Source organism: Equus asinus, chromosome 22 (assembly GCF_041296235.1).
Source record: "Equus asinus isolate D_3611 breed Donkey chromosome 22, EquAss-T2T_v2, whole genome shotgun sequence".
NCBI lineage: Eukaryota > Metazoa > Chordata > Mammalia > Perissodactyla > Equidae > Equus > Equus asinus.
In genome coordinates, this window is record NC_091811.1 from 35,820,450 (window position 1) to 35,837,113 (window position 16,664).

The following is a 16,664-nucleotide window of genomic DNA, read 5'->3' on the forward strand; positions in this document are numbered from 1 at the left end:
GAATCAGAATGTCCTAAAGAGAAACAAGAATCTAGACGTCTATATATAAAAGGAAATAATTTGCAAAGATGACTATATTTGCCAAGACATGGAAAGTTATTCAGTTAGCATAAAGGAGAGAATAGCATTGCCCTACAGATGAGTTGGCTCAAACATAGCTGGCAGTATTGTATTTCATTGTTCCAGCAAGATTTTCCAAATAAAAACTTTATAAAAATTGGATTGAAAGTTCCATGAAACAATATGCTAAGAGACCACTATTGTGAATTCCAGACCCTCTGGCAAAACTTAATTAAAAACTTTCTTTTATTTCAGCTTATCACAAACATCCAGGGAGGTGCTTCTCAACGAAAGCAGCTCTACCCATTTGGAAATTTGCAGGGGTGTTTCTGGTGGTCCCAGTGATTAGAGGCACAACTACCATTGTATACAGCAGTGAGCCAGGGATGGGAAACCTCCTACAACGCATAGGGCATCCCCAAATGATGAAAAAGTATTGTCACATATCTCTCACAACTTTTAATGCCCTGCCTTAAATTTACAGGTGAAAAACTTTTGTATAATTTTTTGAGCCTAAAAATGAAGTCTATTTTACATATAATCACAAACTATTTTTAGCATGATTTTAATAAAATTGAGTGTTCCAGGAATATGACTACCAGGTAAGTTGGGGGAAGATTGTGCTTTATTTCATTCAGAATTTCACCAAGAAATGTTAACCATCTTTAAAGATGGTGTCACCAGTAGCATCTCAGCTTGTGGAAATGAGTCACCAACAGAACACATTGGCTACAGTCTGCGTTTGCTGCTCTTGATTCATGGTGATTCTAAGGATGCATTTAAATATATCTTGTTCGTCCGTATTCAAAATGTCAAATATAAAAAGAAGAATCAACTTGAAGATTTTCCTACATCTCTTAAATTCAAACATTTTCATTATCAGTGTAAACATCTGACCACTTCATTATGTTCTCTTTTATATTTCAGTGAAGGCATGACATATATCTTTAACTTATATGTATTATTGACTATACTTTCTATGGATTCTGTTTCAGGGTAGTACAGGAGCATAACAAAATATTTGTTATAAATAGGGGGCCTTGGGTCTCACAGGTCTGAGAGCCAATGTTCCAGGGATTCCCCTTCCAACTGTGGCTACTCCACATTCCTCCCTCCCTCCCCACCCACCCCTGCCACTTGCACAGAAGAGAGTGGTCAATAAGAAGAAATGGTTAGTAGTTAGGCCATGAAGAAAATTTTATTCTAATAATTTTTTAAATAGGCACTTGTAAGTTGAGCATTCTTACATGACATGGATATACATATAGAATTGTCAAAAGTACATATTAATTAGTTAATTATTCCATTCATTGAGGATAACTAAGTACCTACTAGGTATAAGGCGTTTTGCTGTTAGATAGTGTCCAAATAGCACCAAAGTCATTGTTACCCTAAAGAAAATCTCTTCCTGGAAAAAACAAACAAACATGAATTTAACAAAGATATTGCAAAAGGTGACAAAATAATTGACTGTGTGAAATTTTCAACTGGATATTTTGGAAGCATTTAATTTGTATTCTATCCATATTAGGCAAGTTAGGTCCTCCAATAAGCCAAATCAGAGTAGAAAAAAAAAAAAATAAAGCTAAAACTTAAAATATATCACATTTAGGGGAATAAAGCAATTTTTAAGGAAAAAAATTCTTAAAATATGATAAATAAAATAGTAGGACTCATTATTTTTTACCCAAATATACATTTTTTAGAATCAGAATTATGTGACTGTGAAATTAGTCCTGTTTTTAAAGCTCTTTTGTATGACTGTTTGGAATCAAATTCTTTACAGTAAATTTGGTAAAAGAAAGAAGTCTTTCTCTGCAATTATTAGAAACAAATTAAATGTTACTGTGGAGATTTTTTTTCTTTCCTTTGGCCAGTTGCTAAAATCAAATATGGAATAACAAAAGGCAAAACAGCCTAGGGACGGGTGACTGTGTGACTAGGAGCAAGTCACTTAGCCTCTCAGTGCCTGGGTTTCCTTATATGGTAGCACGTGCCTCATAAATCAGATGAATTAGCACATGTTATGTGCTTAGCACAGTCCCCAGCATATAAAGTAAGAGCCACATGGCGAATAGCCATTATCATATTTCTTTTCCATACCAGAAACGTGAAGACTGCTCGTGGGAACAAGTGCCCAACAGAGGAAGGGCCATCTTGACCTGACTAGACAGTCACATGACTTCCCTATTACTTCAGAGCTCCAGATGTGAGAGACGTCAACCCGTCCGAATGTAATTAAGAGTGTTTGACAGCCTGGAAATCTTAGGGCGTTCCTGACTAAGCTATGTTCAATTGTTCTAGTTAGAAAAATGAAAGGTCTGTGCGGATTTTAGATATCGGAGTTTATTACCCAGCAACAGATTGAAATTCCTGAAGACATTCTGAATTATCTCACAGCCAAGTGACTTCCTGATAGGTGGCTATTGACTCTGACCACAGTGAGAACTCATGATCCTCTGACCCAGAAAAAACTCACGTGAGAACTGATTAGGTGGCAAGACACCAAGAAAACTAGTTTTACAACCTATCTGGTGGCTAAAGGTTGATGCTTTAGCCTAACTGGCTGGGGGAGCAGGAAGAGCAGGACCAGCATTTCACAGGGGGCTGTCAGCCTAGAATACGCTGTATGGGAATGGACTCCAGAACTTTGTGCAGCTCGGCAGCACCAGAGAGGGCCTAATGCAGCTGGGGCACGCAGGCCAACTCTACCAAATGGAAGCTACATCAGTCTTCCCTCCTTCTAGCCTTTCCACAGCATTGCACGACCACTGAACTCGCCCAGAAAGAAATGCAAATACAGGAGGTTTTAGACTATGTCTCTAAATCCTTGGAACTCTCTTATCTCGTTAAAATTATCCTCTTTACAGGCAAGGAAACATAGATTTAGACAAGTAATGCTTACGGTCACAAAGCTGATAAGTGAGACTCAAACCAAACTGTCTCACTTCAGATTTCATGCTCTTGACCTCTGTGCTAGTCTGCTTCCTAGGAACCATTACAACTAATGCTTGTTTAGTGTTTTTATATTCATGAAGTTCCAAACACTCATGGACCTTATATCTTCATCTCCATTATATAGATGAGAACACAGACAAAAAGATGTACAAGTGATTTTCCCAAGTTTACACAATTAGGTAGTAGAGCCAAGATTTGCACCCCAGGTCTTTTGAGTCTAAGTAGAATTTATCAAAGGAATGCTCAACAGAATGGGGTGAACTACACTGAGCACCCAGCTTAAGGGGAAAGAGTTATGAGGGCAGGACCTTAACCTATTTTTGTCTTTGCTTTGTCTGCCCAGACAATGCTTTTATATGAATAGAATTATCTGATGATGACTTGCATCCCAATTACTGCATTTGTACATTCTAGATATAATACCTTTCCCTAGATGATACGTAGACTTTGTATAATCTGGAAATGTCTTCTGTGTTAAAGATGAATATTGAAGACAGCACTTTTGGATTTAAGCACTATCCTTAAAATAGGGTGTCAAGAATACTCAGCCCCACATGGAAATCCCCCCAGGGTAATAAGCAAATACTATCTGTCCAAGATGCCAAGACTTAGAAGGAGATAACAAGACGAGAACCTTCCATCCCCCCAGAGAACAAACATCTCTGAATTTGGGGGAAAATACCATTTTCAGACTTACTGCACTACTTTTATCTAATTACGTGTTGCTTATCATGGATTTCAGAAGTTCTGCGAAAGGCGGGGTAGTTGAATTGGTAGGAGATTATTCAGTGTAAGACAGGAAATAACTTACTTAGATCTCTGCCAAAGTTCATTCCACTGAGTTCATCTTGAGACACTGTGTTACCTGGTCTCATAATGCTGGCAGGCATCCCAAGGAAGTTTTGAGAGCTTGGTGATGGCTGCAATCTACAGAGGCCTCGGCAGCTAAAGAAGGAAGAGAGTGACCAAGATCAGTTACTTCACACCCATTTTACCACATTTTTCATCCTATAGGGTACTGAGTCTATTCATCTAGAAAACTGTTTTTTTCAGTTATAAAACATGATAAAATGTTTCATTATTTTATCCCTTTAGGCTCAACTGTAAAATTTATTTAACTTTCTCTAGTTAATTTATTGTCAATTTATAATAAATGTAGAGTACATTATTCTCAAGAGATGAAACGTCCTTAAAAATATGTTTGACCCATGAAGTAGAAAGTAATGCAATGCTTCTCTCAACTACATAATAAATTGTCAGTACCACCAAATTTTACCTATTTCCAAGATTAGAGACATGAAAAATTTAGAAGGGTCATTCATTTGATGAGTGAATGCGTGAAGAGATGAACTAATTAATTTTTTAAATATTTCCCGAATGCTAGGCACGGCGCTAGGTACTGGGCATAACCGGATTATAATTAACCAAAGCCTAGCAACCCACCCTCAACATCAAGACAAGAAACATAATTTCTTGAGCAGGAACAGGAAACATAAGTACTTCAGAAGTATCCTAAGAGGAGACTTTTGGGGAAAATTCAAAAATAGAATTCAGGAGATGTGACTTTTGTCCTATTCTGGTTCATTACTTTGTTCTCTGTGTGAGCTGGAAAGCACATGTTCTCCCATTGTGAGAGGAAAGGGGTGGCATGCACTCCAAACCAACCACTTGTGCCTTAGGCAGAAACTGTCAATGTTAAGACAAATCACATACAGTTTCTTGTAGACCTAGATCAAAACTGAAGAAAAGAGATGGCCTCGGATGCTTGAGAACAGTGCTTTGGAGCTTGACAGGTGTAAAGATTGTCAAATCTTTACCTCTGCCAAAATATATATTCTCCAACAGACAGAAAGATAAAATGACTAAAGCCATGAATGTGGGGAGGGGAGCTGAGTATTAAAAATTCCAGATGTCTTGCAGGCTGATGCTAAATCCTGAGGAAAACCAGCACATCAGAGTTCTTACCCCAACCAATTTTCCAGGAAAGGAATCCTTGTCTCCACAGGCAACAGTCAGAGAGTTTACTGGTTATAAAGGAATAGAGTCACACTGACCTTCAACAAGACCAAAACCATGGCAAGCCAACTCATCAGGCCTGATGACCAGTTCCTTGAAACTGGGTGATTTGAGTTCTAGCCAAGTCAACCGTACAAGAGTGGGCCTTCACCAATGGGTAAAGTGGCCAAACAGTGAGGGTGCTCCAAACCACTACTTGGACAAATGGAGTGTGGGAGACAGGGGCCTGAGCACCTAATTTCTCAACCAGAAAAAGGTGAAGGTGGCTAATCTTCTCCAAGTTTGGGTAGGAAGTGCAGTCAGTCTGATTTCACAGTAGAGAAGGCAGGCTCTCCTGATCTGATGGCATCTCCTATGAGTTTCTTCCTTGCTCACTCTATATTAGGCATACTGACCTCCTTGCTCTTACATGTTGCACATGCTCCTAACTCAGGGCCTTTGCACTTGTTGTTCTCTATGCCTGGAATGTTCTTCCTCCAGATTTCCTCACGGTTCCTTCTCTCACCTCCCTCAAGTCTTTGCTGAAATTTCATCTTTTCAATGAGGCCAACTGTATTAGTTTCCTTTGCTGCCTTAGTAAATTACCACAAATGTGATGGCTTAAAACAACACAAACTCATTATCTTACAGTTTTGTAGGTCAGAAGTTCGGTGTGAGTAACACTAAACTAAAATCAAGGTGTTGGCAGTCGGCATTCCTTTCTGAAGGCTCTGGGGAGGATCCATTTCCTACTCATTTGGATTGCTGGCAGAATTTAAATTATTGTTGTTGTAGGACTGAGGTCCCTCTTTCCTTGCTGGCTTTCAGTTGAGGGCCATTCCTGGCTTCTAGAGGCTTCCTGCATTCCTTAGCTGGTGCCCCCCACCACCACCTCCATCTTTAAAACCAGCAATGACAGGTTGAGTTCCTCTCCAACTTCAAGGCTTTCCTTCTTCTTTCTTCTCTTCTCTCTTGCTGAACCAGGAAAGCTTCTCCGCTTTTAAAGACTTATATGATTAGATTGGGCGTACCTGGATAATCCAGGGTAATCTCCCCATCTCACATCTGCAAAGTTTCTTTTGCCATGTAGGGTAACATATTCCCAAGATCCAGGGATTAGGGCAATTAGGGCATGGACATTTTCGTGGTGGAGCCTTAAACACATTAAAAATCATGACAATTTAGTAGAGTTATCCAGTAGGAGAACAACTAACTTTGTTTAAAAACCCAATTCAGGATTATCCACCCTCCCCTATGGTCAGAACTTGCCCAAAACCCAATGCAACATGAACCTCAAGTTATTAGTTGTGTCAGTGATGATTCTTTCCATGCTCAGGGCCTTTAATGAAAATTTCCCTGATGCCAGCAACTGGTGAGTGGGGCAGCCGTGTTAGGTACCTGTGACCTTTTCTTTTCGTCACAACTGATTGGAGTAGAAAAGGCACTTTAGGAAAGGCCACCAATCCTGTGATTCTTTGATTAGAGCAAAAAAGACCTAAGAGTAATGGACAAACAATGATAGAATAGTAACTGATATTTTTCAGAGCTTGGTGTATGCCAGGCTTGTGATGGCTCCTTCCTGATCGCTACTCTGTGGGCACAGGTGCCCCAAATCACATACATACACATATGCCAATACTCACAAGACCCTGTGATGAAGGCACTCCTACTAACCAACAGATGAACCCAGGTAGCCAATCTCCAGAGTCCCCACTCTTCCTATTGCCTCCTAACTAGCAAGGAATGATTCTAGAGAAGCCAAATATATGTTTTTAATGAAAAATTCCTTCTTTCCTCCTTTCTTAATGACTGGAAGTATATATGCATATAAATAAATATATATATATATATATATAAAAATGAAATAAATTTTAAATAAAGATGTCCTATAGGTCATTCAAATATTATGAATGGTATTCATTCAGTAATATTGGCATTTGCATTAAAACAGGACTACACGTAAAAAGAAAAAGCACTGTATTATACAAATGTCACAAATTTCTCTGGACTACAAAATTTGAATAAAATTGACAAACACATATCATCCTCATCCTCTAGAGATAGATGCTAAACGAGGTAGACATAGATGAAATAGTTAATATTTACTCAACTTGAAAGAGTATTTAAGGAAACATGTATTTAAGGACACCCATTAGTTCTTGATTTGGGTTACAGATTTTTGATTAGGAAAATCTGTTCATGACATAATATCATATATGTGGGTATATGATATCCACATGACTTACCACTGGCGATGTTAACCTTGATCATTTAGTTAGGGTGGTGTTTTCCAGGTTTCTTCGCTGTAGTTACTATTTTTTTTCTTTCCATATTCTAACTTTGGATATGAATCATTAAGTTCAGTCCACACTCAAAGGGATGTTTTGTTTACTATTTATTTTGAAAACATTTCAGACTTCTAGAAAATTTCACAGACATAGTGTGATGAATTCTCATATATACTTCATCTAGATTGGCCACTGATAGCATTTTCCATATATACTTTATCAATCTCTCTCTATACAAATCTACATATTATCGCTATTCGTAGAATTCTTGTTTTGACTGAATCATTTGAAAGTAAGCTGTAAATAACATAACCCTTTACCTCAAGTACTTCAGCATGTATATCCTAAGAACAAGGAGTTCTTTTATAACCACAATATAAGGATCAATTTCAGGAACATTAACATAACATAATACTATTATCAAATATGTAGCCCAGCATTTCTGCTTTTGTCTATGATGGAGTATGTGGTACGAGCCCTCTTGCCTTTACTACAAAACTAAACAAAATGTCTGAGGCAAGTATTTTCAGACGTTGGAGAATGAGCAACAGCAGACAGAGCAGGCAACGAGAGCCTGGAATCACCCCGTGAAGGCAGGGAAACCTAAGAGGGGAGCCTCATGACGCCGCTGGCTCTCTGCCTGGGACAATTTCCTGACTGCAGTGCAGCAATCTGGAATCCAAGCGGAGAAGGGCAGCCCCTCTGAGCTGAGGGCAAGAGACTGGAGGTTGGGGCAGCTGAAGTGCTGGACCCTGCAAGGCAGGGGCCCACAGAGGCGGGAGCTGTGCCGTTCATGTAAACATAATCATGAGTTCATACTCATACTTCTAATTCTGATCCAATATCACAAGGCTTCCCTAGTCTTCTCCTATTCCACGTTTCTGGATCTCTTTCAGAAACCCAGTCTGAGAGCAGACCGGTAAGGTAAGTCTACATTTTCACCATCCAGTCTCCTAGCCGAGGAAAAGCCTGCCAGTGGGGACGTGAGTAAAAGGGGGGACGAGGAGCAACAATCACTGTGTGAAACTCTGAGAACTAATGATGTAAAGCTCAGGAAATAATGGATTTGGTGTGAGAGCGCATCAAACATAAATAGAAATTTAGGGGGTAGACAAGCTGCCTTCTGGAGCTCCAATCACTATATTCTTTAACTAAAATTCCAAGTTTTTTAGTTGGAATTTATTTTTAAATTAATTCAATAATTACCTCTCACCGCAGCTTCTTTGCTCCTGAGGTCTTTATTTCGATTCATTTCTGTGTTGTCTCAAGTCCATCTTTCAGTAATTTTTCCAAGAAGGGTTCATGGATTTGGTTTCCCTTGATTCAATGATTCTCAAACTGGCTGCATACTCTAAGGACTTTGGGAGCTTCTGAAAAACTACTGACTTCTGGCCATCGTCTCAGACCAATTCAATCAGGTTCTCTGAGGGTATGACCCATGCAACAGTATTTAAAAAATAATATTAATAAACTCCTCATGTAGGTCTAATTTGCAGACAGATAAATATCTCCAGTCTCAAAGAAATTACATAAACAGGCTCTCTCAGAAAAAAAAAAAAAATTAAAAGACCAAAGAAAGTTGCAAGCAAGTTTCAAAGAAGCAGCCTGGGTTGAGAAGCACTGCTTCAGTTCTTTCAGATTTGAAAATGTTAATTTGTTGTCTCCATACTAGGGATTCCTGAGATAAGTTTTTAAAATTGCATCACATTTTAGTTCCCTCAGAACTTTAAAATGCATAGGAATCACCTGAAAATCTGGTCAAATGGAGATTCTGCTTCAGTAGATATGGAATGACAACTGAGATTCAGCATTTCTAATAAGCTCCCAAGTGATGCCAATGCTGCAGGATCATGGACCACATTTCTGAGTAGCAATGGTATAAACCTCACTCCTCTGTCTTTGTTGAATACTGCAATGGAGGAATCTGGAGCTACCTGAACTTGACCTTTGTTTCCCTTTTGGGTGGCTTGATTCTTCTTCCTGGATGTCCATATGATTATCTTCTTATCTTTGAAATTCAGATGTAGCTGGGTTACACACGTTAATAAAGTATAGAATGAAGAGTCCCACACTGATAGTGCATTTGCTTCTGATCTTTTCGTTTGTTTGGTTTGGTTTGCTTCTCATGCCTGGGAGGCCCAAATCTACAACAGTTCCAGCTCTTTTTGAGGACTTCTCATAGGACTGACATGATGCCTGGCCTACTGGTAGATGAGATTCATGTTTCCTCTTTTGCACATTCATTCTTAAAATAAAATGCCCACCACTTGAGTCAACGGGAATGACTTTGTTCCTTACAACAAAAAGAAATTAATTAAAACAATTAGAAACCACAGATTTTAAAATGTACAATATGAAAATAAAGATGGCACAGAATGCTATGACAAAAAGCCACATTAATGCAGAAATAAAATGTACTTACGGTGACAGTTGGCAAAAAGGGAGGGAGGGGCAGAGAAATTTTCCTATTTCAATGTGCTTCTTACAAGCCATTATTTGAACTAGATTGATTGACAGAGAAACAATAAATAAGAGAAAAGGTAGAAAAGTTATAGTGCCAAAAAGGAAAGGAAGAGAGAATAAAGATTAAAATATGATGCTAAAGTATTCTGAAAGACTTAAAACCAATTAAAAGCTGAAAGTTGAGAAATAAGGAAATCTTAAAGGAATAGTAAAGCAAAATTTTAAACCAGGAGAATTATAAAAACTCATCAAACAAAAATACAACATGAGCTATAAATTAAGCTGAATAAAAATGAGAGCAAAATAATAAAATTTAAAAGGAAAACAGAAGGTTATAATAGTTTATTAAAATTAAAATAAAAATGAAGTTGGTTATGAAATAATTTCAAAAAGATGAAATTCAAATATATAAAGGTTGAAAATCAACAGGGGAATGAGGAAGACATATATTAGGATATGAGATACTTGTTTAAAACATGAGAGTAGAACTAAAGATAAATATAATTAGATTATATTTTAGATAATAGTATAATTAGATAATTTATAGAAATTAAAAATACGATCAAAGTAGGAAAAAATTAAAAGTTTAAAAGTTAGAGGAAAAGAAGAGAAAAATCTCTTGAAACATACAAGGAGGAAGAGGGCTTGGTGCTTATCCACCTTTCCCCAAGAGACAATATGCTAACTAAATACTGGTGTCTTGGGTGGAACCTGAGGGGACAGAGAGCGACGTGACACCTTGTGGAGGCTTCCCCCTTGCTCCCCTCAGCAAGCGCCACCGGCCAGCCTCACCAGCAGTAATAAGAGAAGACAGATGGAAGGTATTAATACAGCAAACTCACAGCTGGATAGCACCAACCTGACCCAGGAGAAACTCCCCAGCCTGCCAGCTACATTCCCTCTTGGATTATCTCCTCCAAATTTAGCCCATGCGCAGAGTCAAGGGAAACTACTCTCTCTAGTTCAATAACCTGTGAAGCATCAGGTGTCAACAGTTGTCTCATGGCTCTAGAAAAATGTTTTAGGAACTGAGGTACAGCCCCCAGATAAAAAAGGCAGTTATTCCATAAATGTTGACTGGGCATCTTCCCTGTTCCTGGCAGCGTATGAGACTCCAGGAATACAAGGATGAATGAATAGCAGAGCTCCCTTGACAGAGATCCACATGCACCGCCTGGAAAGATTAGTGGAGTTTTAATAGATAGTTTTGGTACATTAGCCACAGCACAAACAGAAGAGTTGGCTCTGAACAGGAGGGCCACCTTTCCTTCTGCATTGTAGGAAAAGGAAGTTAGGGTGTGGGAGGAGGTCTGGAGGAAGCGTCAAGAGTTAGGAAGATCATGCCCGATGGGCTGAATTTTCTTGACGAAATAGGGGTTTTCCTGACAGTAAGGCATCTGGAGATAAGCAGGGGGAGAGAGAGGTCTGGGAGGGTCATAAAAGAAATTCGAGAAGGAGGTAAGAACAAGTAAACAGACTGATACACAGCAGCGAGGGCCAAGCGGAGGGTAGAAGTGATGCCAGTCTGATAGCAGCAGCGTTTGGGTGTCCAGGTGTGGGACACACACACAGTTAATTACAATACAGTGTCAAAAGTTCTAGCATGACAGGGTAATTTATTGAGACATTAACCTGTGCCTGTTGTCATTTCATTTTTCCCTCCATCCATTTTCAAGACTGACTTCAGGGCTATTGGCATCAGGGAAGTTTTGGGTTAAATTCTTCAAGGAAACTTCCCACCAGGCCTTTTTTTCCCCCTCCTTTAAAGCAGAAGTCTCAAAGTGCCTTCCCCAGGCTAATCCTTTTACAGACATGCTTCATTTGTAATGAAGACTTTGAAGTTTTTTAAAATATTTGCCAACATTTTGAAAGTAGATTTCACGTTAAAATCTAAATTTGAGCTCTCTTGGAACAATCAGATGACCTGGCTACAATTAGGTGGAGCTGAGTAAAGTCTGTCCCTTTTAAGGGGGCACAACCTCCAGTTTACAGTGGTCCCTACCATTGTCTATGGTCTTACACTTAGCCAACATCACTCATTTGGGTTAACTGCCTGGTCCCTGTAACCCTCTCTAAAGCTGGAGATGATGTCAGGAGGAAGGACTAGAGGCAGAAGCAATAAGGCAGTCAGGTTACAGGTCTGTAGTTCCTTGGGTGTGGAAAAGGCTCAAAGGGGAATGGGGACCCCACGCCCTAAGGCCTGGATCATCCAGCCTCAGCAAAGACTCCTACCCAGAGAGCAGCAGAGGACGCAGGGCTAGCAAGCAGCAGCCTCGGACACTGACAATTACCTAGGACAGTCTGAGAATGAAGTGGTCCTTCCCCTGGGACCTGGCATCCCAGGTCCTCGTGAAATCCTAAAGCAGGTGGGAGTGGGAGAGCCCACAGTGACTGAGATTATTTTCCACCAGCCATTGGGGAGGTGGTTGAAGTTAGATTTAATGAGAGAAAATCAAGATATGCATCATTTCATGCACACACCCATTTGTGGAATAAGATTTTAAACACCCAAGTAGAGAGTTAAAGAGCTAAGAGAACACAAGGCGAAAGAGTGGGTGAGGTTAAGTTTTGACTAAGATAGTTTTGGACAATTTTCACAGAGGAGATGTAATTTGAGCTGAGTTTTAAAGTGTGAATAGGAGGCCTCCAAATGAAGGCTATTCCACCCAAAGACAAACATTTGAGAGTACAAACCACATTCAGGAACTTGTGGTAGTTCAGTGCAATTAGAGCATTAGATACCCATCTTCTGGTTGGGAGAAAGGAGAGAAGGGATAGAGTGGAAGGACAGTGACACTGCAAGGGAAGGGTTAGGCCTTCACACCTTCTTCATGTAATGGGGAGTCCCTGACTATTCTGTAGTATAGTATCCTTTAGTCCGGTGTTTAGAAAGTTAATTGTGCTGGCAGCGTGGCCAACGCATAGGGAAAGGAAGATTGGACAAAGGTCACTGAGCAGGCTCTTGCAATAATCCAGGTGAGAGATAATAAAGCTTGGAACTAGGGCAATGATTATGGGAATGGAGAGGAGGGTTTGGATTTCAACAGCCATTTATTGAGTGTTTGCTGTCTGCCAGGCATTGTGCTAGATGCTAAGCATACACTGATAAATAGATACTAGTTCCTGCCTAGAAGAAGATCATTGTTTAAGAGACAAAGGTTACCACACCTGGCAGAGCCAGTCAAGTGCTGAAGCATCTGGAATCTTCCAGCCTTAGTCACATGTGTTGTGTATTCCATCATGGGTTGCACTCAGAGAGTCCCACTCAGTTCCACACAGGTTCAGGGGCCATCTCAGAGCTGAGATAAAACCTTTTTTGAAACTTCTTCTTCTAGGGGGCTATTGTAGCTTCTTCTCTCCTACTCAGGGGGTGGAGAAATGATCAGAATCTTCTTTAATTTTAAATTTCAAAGAAAGTATTTCAGTTAAGTGAACAATTTTTTTTAACATAAGAAGTTATAATCATTTGGACTAAGGTGAAATTGATATTAACTCTATTGTTAGGGGAACTCTATTAGTGCTTAGATACCATATATATAATTTTATTGCAGCAATAAAATTCAACCTGCTTCCAAATCACCCTACATCTTTTCCCATCCGCAGGCACGAGATGCTAACTGCCTTTGTCTCCTTACCATTTGTTGACATCTCTATGCCACCCAGTGCCTGGGACATAGCAGGTACTCAGTGAGAACTGAGGAAATGGATTCACAGTATGGAAGGTGATGCTTTGAGAAGTTGTGTGCTGTTGTCTCTGGAGACCCTTAAGCTGAAGTACTTGCCAGAGATATTCATTCATTCATCCAGCAAATATTTACTGAGGAGTAACACATATTTATTTATAAAAGGCAAATAAATATTTATATATTTCTATATTGCAAGGTATTATTTTGGCACTGGACAAACGGCAATGAACAAAACAAGGTCTGTTCATCTTAATGAGAGAGATGAACAATAAACAAATTATTTATATATGTGTGTATACATATACACACACTATGTTAGGGGTGATACCTACTATGAAGAAAAACAAAACAGTAACAATAAAGAATGATGTTGGCGGGGGGTATTTTATATATTGCCTATGGGCTGCTCAGGGAGGGTCTCTCTGAAGCAGTGGCATTAGAGCAGAAACCTAAAGAAAAGGGGTGGTGGGGTTTGGAATCAGCCATCCAGACAGCTGGAGGATGAGCGCTGCGGGCAGATGGACGAGCAAATGCAAATATTCCGGGAAAGGATCAAGCCTGTCCTGTTGGAAGACCAGTACGGAGACTAGCATGGTTCCAAAAGGGTAGGGGAAGGGGAGCAGGGATAGGAGGAAGGGCAGGGGACTGATGGCGCTGGAGCCTCAGTCCCTTCACCTGGCATTCTTCCCAAGAGCCAAGGAAAAAATCCAGGGCAGACGAATACAGTCACCAGTCGTCGTAAATCATATCGGTGGGCAAATGCCTGGGAACTTGTGAGGCTTTATACCAGTTTTGAGCACCATGATGGGTGATGAATTTGTATGGGTCACTGCTGTATGCCCAACATCTGGCACAGAATAAGAGCTTCATCTATATTTGTTGAGTGAATGTCTGAAGTCTATCTTTGCTTTTTCAACTTTCAGAATATTAATAATAACTAAACTGTCTCATGTCAACAGCCTAACCTTTGGGAGGTAGGGGAGTGTTACTCAAACTCAACCTGTAGGACATTATGCATACATATTAAAAGGCACCCAAACAATGGATTGGGCAAGTGCTTTGTGAATGTCTGTTGGCTTATATCAGCCTGTCTCCAGGGTGGCACTCACTGCACCCTTTAGACTGGAGAGTTTAGCACACTCTACTATGTCTTAGCAAATACTGGCACCTGACCTGTCCAAATATCACTGGCAACGCCTGAGATGGCCTTCCCATCACATGACCAGAATCATATTTGCAGGGAGTAGGGGTGCTTCCATACTTTTGTACACCCCCGGGGTATACTCAGTTACCGAAATGTCATCATCAACTCCAAACTCCTCCAAACTAATTATTCATTTTAGATCGTTAATAAACATACATGCTTCCGGAAGTGTTACAAATCAAATAACCTTATCGTTTCAAAAAGTCAAAGTGTGAAACTTCATCATTTTTCCCGAGGAGTTTGTAAATAATTATTTTAAACGTAAAAAAAAAACCCCATCCCTCAGCCCCTGGCTACATTAATTTCCTTCTCTTGACTGCACCACGCAGAACCCATCAGCGGCAAACAATCACTTATTTTACCTCACACCTTGCACGGAAAGTCCCAATATATTTTATCAAAATTAAATAAATTCCTTAGTGCTTAATCAGTGGGCATTTAATTTGCAAAAGTGAGACCAGTGAAAGAGGCAATGCCTCCATGAGCCGGTACTGCGACACCTCTTCTGCCCGGATCACTGCTCTGCACTCCCTCCCCACCCCCACCCATCGCCGCGGGGCTCTACAGTGAGTCTAGGCTAGGGACCAGGACGGGCTCAGGGTCTGCCCTGCGTCCGGGCGCCACCGGGTGTGTGACAGCGCCTCACCCCCGCCCGGCCTGTCACTTCCCCCGGCCGGGGCCAGCCCAGGCTTGAAGGTCCCCCGCCCCCAGGCCCTCCCGGGCAGCTGTCGACCTTCCTCTAACCCGCGCCCAGACGGGCTGCTCGGAAACTGCTGTGTCAGAACGGCTCGAGGAGTCCGGCATCCCGGGCAGCTTTAATTCGGGAGGAATGACTATCTAGGGCCGGCCCGCGAGACGCCGCGGGGCAGGGTGTGGCGCAGCTGTCGGGAGGGCACATCCTCGTCCCCGCCTGGCCACCCCGCCCTCGGCCCGGCCGCCCCGCACCTGGCCAGCCTCCACAGAGCAGCCCGCCGACTGCCGGGGCCCGCGGCCCGGCGCGGGGGGGCGGTGGCGGGCGCGGCGGCCAGCGCGCGTGCGCGGAAGGCCGCGCGCCGGCCCCTCCCCGCCCCCTCTCACGTGCCGCGCAGCGTGCGCCCCAGCATGTGCGGGTGCACGTGACCGCGCTGCGTCCGGCTCCGGCTCCCTCACCCCGCGCGGCTGTACTTTGAACCCGGGCGTGGGGGGGGGGGGGGGGGGGGGAGAAAGGGAAGCGGGGCGGGGAGGGGACTGGAGGGGGAGGCCGGGCTCCCGGAGAATGATATCACCCGCAGATTTATCGCTAGGCAACCTAAGAATGCCTCTCTCTTTCCAATCCTGGAGCTCCTTGCAGATCGCGAGGCTGATGACATTATTCCCCCCTGCTTTAATCCCGCCACCACGCAGCGCTCGATCGGCGCTTTAAGGAGCTAGGGTGGGTTTACCAATTTTTAGAGTCCGTTTCAAACACGGAGCTCAGAAATAGGTCCTTTATCACTCCCACTCGGGTCTGCAGAGCTCTCCATGGGTGCGGGCGTGGAGTCGGGTTTCTCCTCCTGTTGGGTCCTACTCGGATCACACAGCCACCTTGTAGCTCTGCCGATGAGTCTCGATCAAAATAACATCAACTCGAAAACAAAGCTCTGCTTAAGGTATCGTGGAAGGAGAAGCTGGTGTCGTTAAAATGTTACAGGGAATTTTCTGATTAAGTAGTTGAGATCTTTAGGAATTGGAGCCAGGGTGAAGTCCCCCTGTTAAAACTAATTTTCAAAACACAGTGCGGAACCTGTAAAGCCGCACATGGAAGCAAAGTTTATTTCAGAGCTATGTGGTGGATACTCAATACCTCCGTTGTGAAGCATTTGATATTCTGTGTACACATGTGCATACCCATATGTAAAAGGCTTCAAATTGAAACGGCAGCTAGAGTTTACAACACCCTAAAAATACTCCATATAAAAACTGTAGCAAATCGCCCTCTTTCCTACTTCCTCAATTCTGAAGGTTCCCTCTGTCCAGCTTCCTAGCTTGCTT

The 16,664-nt window shown here is 41.7% G+C and overlaps 1 long non-coding RNA gene across 1 annotated transcript; it reads right to left on the reverse strand.

The window, feature by feature from the left end:
* Window positions 1-1,259: 1,259 nt before the first annotated feature.
* Window positions 1,260-9,813, reverse strand: LOC123287599 (uncharacterized). Its single transcript, XR_011497122.1, has 4 exons — window positions 9,724-9,813; window positions 8,508-9,594; window positions 3,830-3,963; window positions 1,260-1,468 (listed from the first exon to the last, which is right to left on the reverse strand). It is a non-coding gene; the product is annotated as an uncharacterized lncRNA (long non-coding RNA).
* Between the last annotated feature and the right edge of the window lie 6,851 nt (window positions 9,814-16,664).